Source organism: Corythoichthys intestinalis, unplaced genomic scaffold (assembly GCF_030265065.1).
Source record: "Corythoichthys intestinalis isolate RoL2023-P3 unplaced genomic scaffold, ASM3026506v1 HiC_scaffold_45, whole genome shotgun sequence".
Taxonomy (NCBI): Eukaryota; Metazoa; Chordata; class Actinopteri; order Syngnathiformes; family Syngnathidae; genus Corythoichthys; species Corythoichthys intestinalis.
In genome coordinates this window covers 117,159-132,144 of record NW_026651614.1, presented here as the reverse complement: position 1 = coordinate 132,144, position 14,986 = coordinate 117,159, and the positions used below count along the sequence as shown (strand labels likewise).

Below are 14,986 nucleotides of genomic sequence, written 5' to 3'. Positions count from 1 at the left end.
ATTCTTTATTCTTCCCCCAGATTAATAAAAATAATAATAATAATAATAATAATAATGAAAACAAACAAACAAAAAAAAGCTGTTGTGTTACTTTTAAATGAAATACGCAAATGCTTGTGCAATAGGGAACTCTTGATGGTAGGTGTATAGAATGCTAGTGACACTGGGATGGGGATTTGGGTGATTCACACATTTTTATTTAAAAACAGAATCATCTCAGCAGCATTTGGTTTCAGCCGGTTCCTCTTTTTGCTAATGACCTCTCCAGCTTTTGAGAATATTCTCTCACATGGCACGAACAAATATACAAACTGACAGATAGACAAACAAACACAAAAACTGACAAACAGACAGACACAAAAACAAACACAAAAACTAAATTGTGTGTGTGTGTGGGGGGGGATGCGTGGGTGTGTGTGTGCGTGTACTATGGCGAGAGGCTGACGTGACTGACCTGAAAAGAAACTGCTTTTCTGTACTGTTTCTCTTTTTTATTTACCAGCTTTCAATTTAACATGTTTAACAATTGTACATGCAGTCTAAACATTAAGTATATGAAAATGTCTTGTAAACAATAAGAATTCAAGTTTGAACATTTATAACAGCTAGTATGACTTGAACAACATTATACAAATCAATACGACGACTGTGCAAACATGTCATTGTAACACAAATGACATACGACTTGAACAGTACACTTCAAACAGACAACTTATTGTTCATGGCTGATGTGACATTATTACTTTTTGCTTTTTACTTCAATGTTTCTGTGTTTTTTTTTTCTTCTTTTTTTCAGAGCATTTTTTTAAATACATGCACGCACACATGCACCCCCACCACAGAGACACACACGCTAAAGCTATATTGCTCTTATGCCAATGAAGCGTTTAAGATTTTATGATGGCAGTAATGACACAGAATAAAGCAAGCACATACAGAAAAATAGCGGTGGCCATTAAATGGTGATATTATAAGCCCCACTGTTGGATTATAATTTATGGTGAATGCTTTACCATCATAAAAGCTGTCAAAGAAATCACACACACACACACAGATACAAAATAACGCGACATACTAATTGCTAGATGCAGTCGGTGCCCAATCCACTCATTAAGTTCAGCCGTTTTGACAAGGTTAGAGCCGCTATCAGACTCCCATCACGTTCATTTGTAGCGTTAGCCGCTAGCGGCAGCCAGTAGAAAGCAATAGAAGCACCCTCTCATGAAATCGTGAGGAAAGCGGGTGAAAGCCCGCCTGGAGGCCGCCAAGAGTCTACTTAATGTCGGGTGAAAGTTTGGCTAAGCTCCCTTAAGCCCGACTCCATCACGTTTGCTTGTAGCATTAGCCGCTAGCGTTAGTCTACTGGGCTGCTGTTTGCTTGATTTCCTGATAACCACGTGACTTCACATGTAAACACACTGACTGCTTTCTTAAAGGGGAACGAACGTAGCCGAACAACACGGCGTCAAAGCGGGATGAAAAGACTATATTTACTTGTTTTATTAAATGACCAAATTTACCGACATGGTCAAAATTACGTCGGTCATCGTGAAGAATTTTGTTAACGGTCAATTTTTGGTAAACCGCCTGGCTCTGCGGAAAACTCATTTGGGTACAATGCAACAGGTATTTGGATCTGTCAGGACATCTGGTATTGAATGAAAGAGCTACTGTTCGTCTATGTACTGCCCAAAAATTACGTCTTTATGGTACAACAGACGTTATGGCCAACACATATCAAGGGGACGCCGCGTCCCCAATTTTACTACGCAGAGTGTAAAGAGTTCATTCTTGGATAATTGTGAAAAAGTGATCATCCGGGATGGAGGATCGAGCCGCTACTCCTCCGCATTGTGAGGAGCCAGCTGAGGGGGTTCGGCCATCTGGTTTGGATGCCTCCTGGACGCTTGTCCAGGAGGCTTCGCTGAATGTAAGCCAATGTGGAGCTTTGCTCTCATACAAGAAATATATTTAAGGAACTTTTCCAGCGTTATTTCGTTGTGTAAATGCATTTATAATAATCACAAAAATATGTAGACTATTTAAACATTTAGAAAGATGCGGATTTTTTTTTCTGCCAGCTCGAAGAGATTAAAATAAATGTCAAATCCACCGATAGAACAGACACACAAATATAAAAGATATAAATGTTTATTGAATATGCATCTAACGGTATTGTTTAACTGAAAATTCATTGCAAAAGAGAGGCTTTAATTTTTTTTATTATTCATTGTCACAAATGTGATCACACAGAACGCAACCATGCATCTCATCCCCGCATTTCCTTCTTCTCCTGAGTCCTCCCAAATATAACATAAAATTGACGGCGGGGGGGTCAGGCTCTGGGCCTGCAAATCAAGTGAATTGATCAGGCTCGGGCCGGGTTGGGCTGGATTTTTTTAGGCCCAATCTAACCTCTACTCTGACGATGTTCAAAGGACATACATATTCATACAGTCAATGGGACTAAACATATATCACCCTGCTTTATGTGGTAATGCACGATAAATTATTTCTTACACTTAACGTACCAAATCTTATTTTATTGTCCTGACAGCAGACTTTATTTCTTTTCATGTACATAAGTAAACTGGCATATTGACGCATTCACAAATCACACGATCTGTAATTCGCTGCCAACAGACCAGTCGCGCTCTACTCGCTGGAGCGGTGTTGGATTTCGCGGTGAGGGTGGCTTTTAATTCTTCATAACTCCGCATTACTATCGCGCATTCCTCCTCCGTGAAGTAAGGTGCCCGTGCCATCGTCACAAGTAGTTTTTGACTCTGGTCTCCGCCCCCTTTTATGTGAACGCGCAGTAACTCTGATTGGGTTGACATAGGTTCGACTAATCAACCTCATAACTAGCGTCGTAGCACTGATTGACCACAAACTAGATAACCAGGTTTCGTCAACTCCGGTTAGCCGCTGGTAAGCAGGATTACTTCAGTACAGTACAGTACAGTACAGGCCACTGGCATTCACAAAGTCACGATCAAAATCAGTGACGTGCGGTGAGGTTCATGGTTGGTGAGGCACTGACTCCTTTAGTGTCCGATTTCCAAATATATAAACCAAAAACGGTAGCTTATTCAATTGGCTACTGGTTATTTCATATCTCATCAGCATTCTTCACAAAACACGCACACACGGTACATATTATCGATACGTAAAAGTAAGAAAATAGCATGCATTTGCTCTACACCCTCAATGTGTTGGTCGTCGCAATTCTATAATTCATGCAACATAAATGAGAGTAAAGAGTGGTGTACAAAACCACAGAATTCAATTCTGACCTTTAGTGAAATATTCAGTTGTTTTTAAAACTTTTAATTCTGATACTTTAATCAATTTATTACAGATTGCTAAACAAAAAGTGTGAAAAAAAACAAAGAATATTTTATTTAAGGCCAAAATTTAGTTTTTAAATATTCTATTGTATTTTTCTTGGTCTAAGCTCTTTTTTTTTTTTTTTTTAATTTTTTTTTTTTTTTTATAAGATTGAAATGAAAACTGTTTGTGGTCTTGCGCCTGTCCTTCACCACAAAAACCGGCGTTACTTTGGAAGGGCATAGGTTTGGTCTCAACATTCGTAGGGACGATATAACAGCATAACCTGCATGTAGGTACACTTTTTGCTGGGGACGGGACATTAATTAGACCAAACAGATTGGATGAAGGGGGCAAAGGGCCACATTTCTCATGTATATGAACCTAATTAATTAATAGGCAAAATGATCAATGCAAAATAAATCCTTATCTTCTGATAATAACTTTTACGTGCATTGGTTCAGATGATACACTGTTCGATTCAAAGGTTTAGTTATTGTTGGGTAAAGAGACATACTATACATTATACATTATACATAATGAATCAATATTAAAATCTCCACAGATGAAGAATTTTTTTTTGCTTAATAGTGGAAAACAATTGGCTCATCCATTCAGTGAAGGACTCAATACATGAACCTGGTGATTGATAGATTCAACTGACAATTATATTTTTCTTTTTTTCATTGTAGATCTCTATTGTCAAACATTCCAAGTGTTCTTGACATATCTATTCAATTCAATTTTATTCGTATAGCCCTAAATCACAACAAGGTTGTCTCAAAGGGCTTTGCAGAGGCAATGTGATACACAATCAGAAACAGCAAATGAAGCAATAAAGATGAATACATACATTTCGAATCCTGGGCATCCCCCATCCGTAGACCCTCCATGTCGGCAAGGAAAAACTCCAAAAACTCCAGAGTCTTTGGGGAAAAAATGAGAAACCTTGGGAAGTACCACAGTGAGGAGAGATCCACTCCCAGGACAGATAGGCAGGAAGCACCAGGACTGGAATTAGCAGGTGAAGTTACAGTCCGTAAAGATACATTGGAGTAAAGGAACAAGAAGAGGTCCATCTAGCCAGATGAGACGGGGGTGTGACTTGTCTCTGTGATTTCACCTGTCGTGCCTGCACATAGTGAGTCCTCCTGTATTACCCAGCTGTTCCTCGTTGTCTCGTTACCCCTTGTCTGCATGTGTGTGTGTATAAAAGCACCCAGTTTCTTTTCAGTCCTTGTTGCGTCATTGTCAATGTAAGTGTCTATGTCAACGTCAAAGTCCATGTCAGGTTCTCATCAGCAGTATTCACGCCTATCCAAGCCCTTGTGTTCCAAGTGAGTTTTTGAAAAGCAGTCTTTTGTTAGTGACAGTTTTTGTTTGCCTCAGTGCCTTCTTTGGATTATCACAGCCTTTGTTTGTACTTTGTTTTTCGTTGGCTTTAATTAAATCATTTTTGCACCATTCATCTGCCTCGCCTACATTTCCCTGCATTTGGGTCCACCTTGCCCGCCCGCGCTCCCTGACAACTAGCACCTTAGAGACGGTCATTTGCTTTGCTAAGCCCCCCCCAAAAAACACTTGAGGTCAGAAGAGGCAAGATGGATATACATCATTTTTTCAAACCTAAGCTTTCAAAAGCGACAACAACTACTGAGCGAGAACCAAGAACTGAAGATGTGGACCATGAAACACCGGAGAGCATCGCCAAAATGGTGAGCGGAATTTCAGTTGGCTCCACTTCAGACGTTAACCCCCAAAAATGGAAACAAGGTAAAAAAAAAAAAAAGTTCATTTTCAACGTATTATTATAAATTATGTTCCTGGCTGGAAATAGCCAAAACAGATGTGGCGTCTACTTCTCCACGAGGTAAGACAGAAAAACGCACACGCTCACACACGCAGATACACACACAGCTGGGGTGCCTGTATGTACGAGCATGGGCTAAGCTACTATCGGAGCATATATCGTGTAAGTTGATTTTATTGCTGACACTGCGTTTCGGGGTCATCAACATTTTTGGCCCCTCTTGCCAGAAAAGTCAAACTCCACCTTATGGTTTTACCACGCGATACTTTTTACTTTGACTTGAGTAGATTTGTGATGAAACACAACTCTTACGCCACTACTTTGGGCTACACTAGAGTCATTACATTTTTCGTCTTTATTGTACATATTGACTTTATTCTCGCCAGAGGTGCCGACAGTGGCCGTCTCAGTTGTACCAATGAGACGTCGCAACAATAACCACCTGACTCCATTATACGTTATAAGTAGCGGTAACAATGTTTGTTCTCCGCTAGAGGGCACTCATGCTCTGGGTGATGTTTCATCGTGTTGTTCTGGTCTGAATTTGAGGGTTTGTGTGTCATCTTTTTGGCCGGATAGGTTATAGTACAGTAATGTAATGACAGTTCATCTACTAGTAGATGAAGTTGTGCTGAGAAAAAAATATATAACATTATTATTATTTTTTTTTTTCATAAGACATTGTAAGCAGTTACTGACAAAGTTACTCCTTACTAGAGTATTCTTTTCAACGAATATTTTTTACTTGTACTTGAGGAATGTTTTGGATAACTACTTTTGCTTTTAACCACCTCAGGTCAGACCTCGAAAAACTCTTGAGTCTGGTCACTCGTACATCGAAGCGCCACTATTTTTGCTATTTGACTATCACTTCACCATTAGCAAATGGACTGGACATTTGTCGCCGTCAATGACACAAAAACACGATCATTCAGAGGCAGCTCTGTGTGTTAATCTTGTCTTAACACAAAATTGGAATTGCCAGTGGGTCCAATGCGTGTCCATTGGCTCTTGATTCAACTCATCGTTGACCATAGCAAATTGAGCCAAGTCTTATCACCAAATTCACAACAACATTAGGAACGTCTTGCAGTCCTCTCCAGCATTTACCACCTACAATATATGCAAGCAGAAAGCTGTTGTGGTGAGAGTTAATACTGGCTCGGAATAAGACTGGTTTGGTTTAACAGAGGTCAGAGGGGGGTTTGAATGACATGAGAAGGTAATCCCATGAAAACGGGAGGTGCGACTACAACAGTTGGCCGATATCCAACCTTATTCTGACCTACTAACGAGCACATGAAATCAACTAATTTTATAGATCAAAAATGTCATTTATTTACACACTGTGGTTATGATCTCCCCCCCCCGTGAGTCATCACCTTATCGTGGTGGAGGGGTTTGCGTGTCTCAATGATCCTAGTAGCTATGTTGTCTGGGGCTTTAAGCCCCTGGTTGGGTCACCAATGGCAAACAGGTCCTAGGTGAGAGGCCAGACAAAGTATGGCTCAAAAAGACCCCTTATGATGAGCAACATTAATGAACCCCAGTTTCCCTCGCCCGGACGCGGGTTACCGGGCCCCCCCTCTGGAGCCAGGCCTGGAGGTGGGGCTCGAAGGCAAGCGTCTGGTGGCCGGGGCTGTCCCCATGGGGCCCGGCCGTGCTCAGCCCGAAAAGGCAACGTGGGTTCCCCTTCCCATGGGCTCACCACCTGTGGGAGGGGCCAAAGGGGTCGGGTGCGTAGGGAGTTGGGCGGCAGCCAAAGGCGGGGGCCTTGGCGGTCCGACCCCCAGCTGCTGAAGCTAACTCTTGGGACATGGAATGTCACCTCTCCGACTAGTTCCGACTAGATATAGTCGGACTCTCCTCCACACACAGCTTGGGTTCTGGTACCAATCCTCTCGAGAGGGGTTGGACTCTCTTCCACTCTGGAGTTGCCCATGGTGAGAGGCGCAGGGCAGGTGTGGGCATACTTATTGCCCCCCGGCTTGGCGCCTGTACGTTGGAGTTTACCCCGGTAGACGAGAGGGTAGCCTCCCTCCGCCTTCGTGTGGGGGGACGGGTTCTTACTGTTGTTTGCGCTTATGCACCGAACAGCAGTTCAGAATACCCACCCTTTTTGGAGTCCTTGGAGGGTGTGCTAGAGAGCGCCCCCTCTGGGGACTCCCTCATTCTACTGGGGGACTTCAACGCTCACGTGGGCAATGACAGTGAGACCTGCAGGGGCGTGATTGGGAGGAACGGCCCCCCCGATCAGAACCCAAGTGGTGTTCTGATATTGGACTTCTGTGCTCGTCACGGTTTGTCTATAACGAACACCATGTTCAAACATAGGGGTGTCCATATGTGCACTTGGCACCAGGACACCCTAGGCCGCAGTTCGATGATCGACTTCGTAATCGTGTCATCGGACTTGCGGCCGCATGTTTTGGACACTCGGGTGAAGAGAGGGGCGGAGCTGTCAACTGATCACCACCTGGTGGTGTGTTGGCTCCGATGGCGGGGGAAGATGCTGGCCAGACCTGGCAGGCCCAAACGTATTGTGAGGGTCTGCTGGGAACGTCTGGCAGAATCCCCTGTCAGAAAGAGTTTCAACACCCACCTCCAGCAGAACTTCTCCCTTGTCCCGGGGGAGGTGGGGAACATTGAGTCCGAGTGGGCCATGTTCCGCACCTCCATTGTTGAGGCGGCTGATCAGAGCTGTGGCCGTAAGGTGGTTGGTGCCTGTCGTGGCGGCAATCCCCGAACCCGCTGGTGGACACCAGCGGTAAGGGATGCCGTCAAGCTGAAGAAGGAGGCCTATCGGGCCTTTTTGGCCTGTGGGACTCCGGAGGCAGCTGACAGGTACCGGCTGGCCAAGCGGACTGCGGCTTCGGCGGTCGCCGAGGCAAAAACCCGGACATGGGAGGAGTTCGGCGAGGCCATGGAAAACGACTTCCGGACGGCTTCGAGGAAATTCTGGTCCACCATCCGGCGCCTGAGGAGGGGAAAGCAGTGCACCATTAACACTGTGTATAGTGAAGATGGTGTACTGCTGACCTCCACTCGGGACGTCGTGAGCCGGTGGGGAGAATACTTCGAGGCCCTCCTCAATTCCACCGACACGCCTTCCTTTGAGGAAGCAGAGTCTGGGGACTCCGTAGTGGGCTCTTCGATCTCTGGGGTTGAAGTCACTGAGGCGGTTGGAAAGCTCCTCGGTGGCAAGGCTCCGGGGGTAGATGAGATCCGCCCGGAGTTCCTGAAGGCTCTGGATGTTGTAGGGGTGTCGTGGCTGACACGTCTCTACAACATCGCGTGGACATCGGGGACAGTGCCTTTGGATTGGCAGACCGGGGTGGTGGTCCCCCTTTTTAAGAAGGGGGACCGGAGGGTGTGTTCCAATCATAGAGGGATCACACTCCTCAGCCTCCCTGGTAAAGTCTATTCAGGGGTGCTGGAGAGGAGAGTCCGCCGAGAAGCCGAATCTCGGATTCAGGAGGAGCAGTGTGGTTTTCGTCCCGGCCGTGGAACAGTGGACCAGCTCTACACCCTCGGCAGGGTCCTCGAGGGTGCATGGGAGTTCGCCCGATCAGTCTACATGTGTTTTGTGGATCTGGAGAAGGCGTTCGACCGTGTGCCTCGGGGAGTCCTGTGGGGGGTGCTCCGGGAGTACGGGGTACCGAGCCCCTTGGTAAGGGCTGTTCGGTCCCTGTACGACCGGTGTCAGAGTTTGGTCCGCATTGTCGGCAGTAAGTCGAATTCGTTCCCAGTGAGGGTTGGACTCCGCCAAGGCTGCCCTTTGTCACCGATTTTGTTCATAATTTTTATGGACAGAATTTCTAGGCGCAGCCGAAGCGTTGAGGGGGTCCGGTTTGGTGACCTCAGCATTGAATCTCTGCTTTTTGCAGATGATTTAGTGCTGTTGGCTTCATCAAGCCGTGACCTCCAACTCTCACTGGAGCGGTTCGCAGCTGAGTGTGAAGCAGTTGGGATGAAGATCAGCACCTCCAAATCCGAGACCAAGGTCCTCAGTCGGAAAAGGGTGGAGTGCCCTCTCCGGGTCGGGGATGAGATACTGCCCCAAGTGGAGGAGTTCAAGTATCTTGGGGTCTTGTTCACGAGTGACGGTAGGAGGGAGCGGGAGATCGACAGGCGAATCGGTGCGGCGTCTGCAGTAATGCGGACTCTGCACCGGTCCGTAGTGGTGAAGAAGGAGCTGAGCCGAAAGGCAAAGCTCTCGATTTACCAGTCGATCTACGTTCCTACCCTCACCTATGGTCACGAGCTTTGGGTCGTGACCGAAAGAACAAGATCCCGGATACAAGCGGCCGAAATGAGTTTCCTCCGCAGGGTGTCCGGGCTCTCCCTTAGAGGTAGGGTGAGAAGCTCGGTCATCCGGGAGGGACTCGGCGTCGAGCTGCTACTCCTCCGCGTAGAGAGGAGCCAGCTGAGGTGGCTCGGGCATCTGGTCCGGATGCCTCCCGGACGCCTCCCTGGAGAGGTGTTCCGGGTATGTCCCACCGGCGGGAGGCCCCGGGGACGACCCAGGACATGCTGGAGAGACTATGTCTCTCGGCTGGCCTGGGAACGCCTTGGGATCCCGCCGGAGGAGCTGGTTGAAGTGGCTGGGGAGAGGGAAGTCTGGGCTTCCCTGTTAAAGCTGCTGCCCCCGCGACCCGACCCTGGAACAAGCGGAAGATAATGGATGGATGGATGGATGTGTTATGATCTCCAATAAGACTCCAAAGTCGATCTTTTTGTTCTTCTTAGTATTTTACTCATTGCCTGCTATTGACAGCTGTAGACATCCAACTCGTTTAAACTGGAAAGAATGGTTGTGAATGCTCATCTTTCAGTGTCAGTGGCGACACTAGACATCCAATTCATTTTGACTGGAAGGGTTGGCAGTAGTCATTCGCTGCTAGCCTCTCCTAGCCAAAATGGATATGGACGTCTGGTGCCGTCAATGGCAACCAAACGTTGTGTAAAAATGAGTGCCCTATATAGGATTAAAATTGCAAAATCTTTCACTCCAAGTCAAGAAAATGAATGTTTAATAGTTAACACATTTTCTCTTTTTAAGAAATGAACTTCTGATGGAAGGGAAAAAAAAAAGAGCAAAAGTCACTGACCATCCACGTCAAAGTGTTTCCAGATGTCGATGAACTGGGCGGCTGTGAGCTCGGCCAGGTGCAGGTGAGGTTGCTGAGTCTGGGCTGCCATCTCGTCTGTCCCCCGTGGATTGGATGCACTTGCACGCAGGGCCGGCCCAGGCCACTTGGGGGCCCTAAGCAAAATGCCAAGGGGCCCATATTTTTGGCCCACCATTTCGTCACAGAGTACTGTGAAACCCATACATGCAATCCAACCCATACGTCCACATTTTGTATATTAATCAGATTTTGTTGCACCGCATACTTCAAACTTCTCACCCCAAATGATTGTCAGTACTTACAGTAGATGGCGCCAAACCTTTTTCTGATTGGTATACTACTTGATAATAATGTCCGATATAAATGAAATGACTATATCTACGCTCTCCAGTCCAAATGCATATTATGCCAATATTTCGTTTTACTACAATCAGCGGAAGCCGTACATTTGCCGTTGCCGACAGGTGACAGCTTGCTCCGCTTTACTTGATTCGCTCCAGGCTTTTGCCCTGCAGCTAATGGCAATTACCAGTACGACATATTGACAAGCTCAGCTGACAACAGCGTTCAAGTCGGAGTGTCTTGCACAACAACAACAACAACATAAACAACATGCTCAATTACCGCGATACTGTTGTAGGGCTGCAGCTATAGAATATTTTAGTAATCGATTAATTGATGGACCAGTCAGTTGGAATATTCGAGTAATCGGATTAGAAACATGAAAAATTAAAATACCTGAGCTCAGCCTCAAAGAGTATAATTTTTTTTTTTTTTTTTTTTAATGAGGATCTATGTACAACAAAAGAACAATTGGCTAACTTGCATAGAAAAAGTCAGCTAGCTTAAATGCTATAAAATGCTGAAGTTTTTTTCACAATGCTCTTAACAAATGATTCAGACACATATTCCCACAAAAAACGGCTAAATATACCTATAAACTAAATTATGAATACATTAAAAAAACATTAGCTCAAACAAAAACTTAGCTCACGTTGGTCTTAACAGGGAGCAGTTGGATTCAGCCATGTAAAAAGAGGCAGACCAGAGGGCAGTGCATCCACCCTAATCAATAAAAGTAAATGCAAACAATTTCAAAATAAACCATTACAATGCCACTTTCATTAAACAAATACTCAAAGCAACAACATTTAATTCGAATGTTTTTTCTAATCGAATACTCGAGTTCATCGATTAATCGTTGCAGCACTATACTGTTGTTTCTTTTCTTCTACGATTTTCTTCTTTCCTTTCTCTGCTCCAGAGGGATAAATTCTCTTCCACATATCCGTGCATCTATTTTCCAAGCAAGTTTGAGCACCAATCATCGCAAAGCAGGTTTAACGTCACTCCCCAGGTTGCCAGATTGTAATGACAAGAAAATGGATGTTTGCATGGATCAACGGCAATGCGCCCCACATTATTCACGATGCCCTATTAACAACCTATAAAATGAGGTTTCCAGATTGGGGCCCCGCCCCCGAGTGGTCAGGGGCCCTAAGCAGCTGCATAGTCTGCGTATAGGCTGGGCCGGCCTTGATCCAATCCTATTGTTTAGCCACAACTGGATTCATTACCTTGTTACTTTTAATCCTTCACACAGCCGCTGGAAACAAATGTTTTATCCATCTGCAGGCGACCATCGTGATTTTACAGCACTATTTGGGTGTGTGTCTGCCTTAAGGCAAAACACCACCGCTTTTGTCCAACGGCGTCGCTGAAATCGACTAAAACTGAAAAGTGACCAAGTGTTGCCATTGACAGCACTTAAACCTCCACTCCATTTGAACTGGAAGGGCTGGAAGCGAACGAACGTATTCGCTGTCCCCCTCCTTGTTCAAATGGAGTGTATGTTTACTAGTGACAAACAGATTGAAATTCACAGACAAAAAAAAAATAAACTAAATGATTGTACACGTACATGACAAAGCAGTACTAACAAAGCATTTGTAATTGCAATCATTTTCTGGGAGAAATTGAGCATTAACTGACAGAATTGCATGGGTGCCAATACTTTTGGCCAGCAGTGTACGTCGGCTCCTTCATTGATGATGTGAGTATGCGTTGTAAAGTGAATTAATGTCGCTGCACATAGACTGTGAACATTCCTCACAATGCTTGGTGGAGAAACAGTTGTGATGATGTCTTCTTGGGTCCGTTTTTTTCCCCGATCGTACACAATCGTGATCTAGTTTTTATCGGCCATGACTGTTTGCTTGGATGACCAAACGTCCTCTTTGCCCGGACATGTCCACTTTTCACGTCCTGTCCGTTGCATCCGGCTTGATTTATAAATTCTGATGATCTGATGGGATGGTAGCATGTCTGATTAAGTGTTTACGAAAGTGAAATGCCATGGAAATATCCAATCTTGCCTAGCTTTCTAAATAAAACCTGTGATTGCAGGTGAACCAGCTTATGAAATGAGGGAGACTGACCCAGACTGGGCACCACCCCTACATCTGGGACACACATCTGTTACACCGACAAACACTGCACGCTCTGCAAGACGAACGTGAGCAGCTACGGAAAGAGACACTGCAAGCACCAGAGATGGGGGTCCAGCAGGATGCAAACATTGAAGAGCTGCAGACCAAGGAGGGACCATCTGAGCCTGGTGAAATAAACAGTCACCAACAGAATGAGGAAGGGACACCTGACGCTGGAGAAGAAAGTGGTCAGCTACAGACTGAAGAGGGGACACATGAAGCTGGAGAAAAAGGTGATCAGCTAATCACGGAGGATGAGACGCACAACACCAATCAGGATGTGACACAGACTGTGATTATTGACCGTTTTGAAATTTTCACAGAAAACTCATCAAATCTGAAAGCACGTGCCCAAATGTTTTCCAGCTACAAGCACCACCACACTATGAAGTATTTAATATGTATTACACCCAAGGGAGCCATTTGTTTCTTATCAAAAGGCTGGGGAGGGCGTACAAGTGACAAACATATAACCCTGAACAGTGATTTTTTTGTTTTTTAAATATTTGTTACCTGGGGACAATGTCTTGGCTGACAGAGGTTTTGACATACAAGAATGTGTGGGCATGTAGTGTTCAGATGTCAAACTCCCAGCATTTACAAAAAGCCGCTGTCAGCACATTTGAGAATCCATGTTGAAAGGGTCATCGGAAATGTTTGTCAGAAGTATAAGATCTTAAAAGGGAACCATACCCATAAACATGATTCTTCCATGTGAAGGGGAAGAAGCCCCAATGTTGGATAAGGTCACTTTCTACATACTGTACTACATAGACGTCATCATTTTGTAAGTGGGCCAATTTTGCACTTTCCCCAATAAGTTCGTTTTTATTTGGAATTTGGGAATTAGATGAACTCAAGACACCCCTCTCAACATTTTAGCATCTCTGAACATCGTCATTTTTGTTTTTCTAATTGCCAGCTAGGAATGGAGGCATCGTCTTCACAACCAACAAAAATGCAATTTTATTATTACTATCATCTAGAATTTTTCCTCCGTGTCATGTCCTGCTTTTTTGTGTTGACACTTGCCTTTGTGTTTCTCAGTGTACATCAGAAGCGATGACCGGCCACCATGCTTTGCTGCCTAAACTGCGCCTGAGAAGTACATGTACAAACAAGGTATTGTTCTGGATGCCTTTTAAAAAAACAACAACATCTCCTTCATTTAAAAAATGAATTGAACTACATTATTTCTTCTTGTCTGATGTTTTTTTACGCCTGACAGCTAGGAAAAACTGCCATGCCGTCACCGCAGCTCCAACAGACCAGCAGATCCTTGGCCAGCTCACGGTGACCTTTGGGAAATACAAAGGCAAGACCTTCTGTGGCTTATGGAGGAAGATGTCTGCTATGTCAAGTAGTGAGTATAAATAAGAAATTGATGTGTGTCTTTGTTACCCAAAAGAAAATAAAAAAATCAGTTTAAAACAACTACTGCATGCTCTCTTAAAAAGTCTCCTCGATAGCCACGTGAAGGAGAGGCGACGACAGATGGGAAGGTGCGACACCAAAACTGGGGAGTGGTGGCTGAAGGAGCAGCTTCTACGCTACGTGGATATGTTCCCTCCGGTGTCATGCCACTTGGAGCAGAACATCGACCGGGCCATCTGCGGGCATGGCAGCTTCCGGTCCTTCACGTTCGAGGAGATGTGGCAGTTTTATGACCTCTCCAAGTTCTTCCGTAACGATCTCGCCAAAAGCGCAGAAGAATGGAAGATGGTCCAGGAAGCCTTCTGCTTCGTGCGTCAGTGGCTACTGATGACAGAGTAGGACATCAATGTCACGTTAAGCGATTTCGACTGTACATCCTCACAAAGGAGGAGGAGGTCAGTAGGTCGATAAAAAAATAACATAATTTCCTTTGCCAGTGTTTTAATGCATTTCAGGGCTTACCCGTGATATTTATTTTTTGTTCTGTAGCAAGCTAAAGGCAAAGTTGCACCAGCTACGCCCCTCACGTCAGCTTGTGCATCAGCATTAGCAGCATTATCAACATGACCTGCTGTAGCAAATACACCATCTTCAGCAGCAGTAGCAGCAGCACAACAACAAGCACCACCACCACAAGGTGATGATGAAGACTGGCAATGTAAAATACTACGCGCCTGTGCGCTTTTTGCCCAATCTGCACAGGGTCACAAAAAATATTGATAAAAAAAAAAAAAAAAAAAGACCTACATGGTCAAGGCGTCCACGTCCAAAGGACTTTCTGGCAGGTCTTT

At 45.0% G+C, this 14,986-nt stretch overlaps 1 long non-coding RNA gene across 1 annotated transcript; it reads left to right on the top strand.

Moving 5' to 3' along the window:
- Positions 1-9,750: 9,750 nt before the first annotated feature.
- On the top strand, positions 9,751-14,986 carry LOC130911430 (uncharacterized). The gene is made up of 6 exons (XR_009062124.1): positions 9,751-10,315; positions 12,679-12,994; positions 13,809-13,883; positions 13,990-14,124; positions 14,219-14,590; positions 14,685-14,986. It is a non-coding gene; the product is annotated as an uncharacterized LOC130911430 (long non-coding RNA).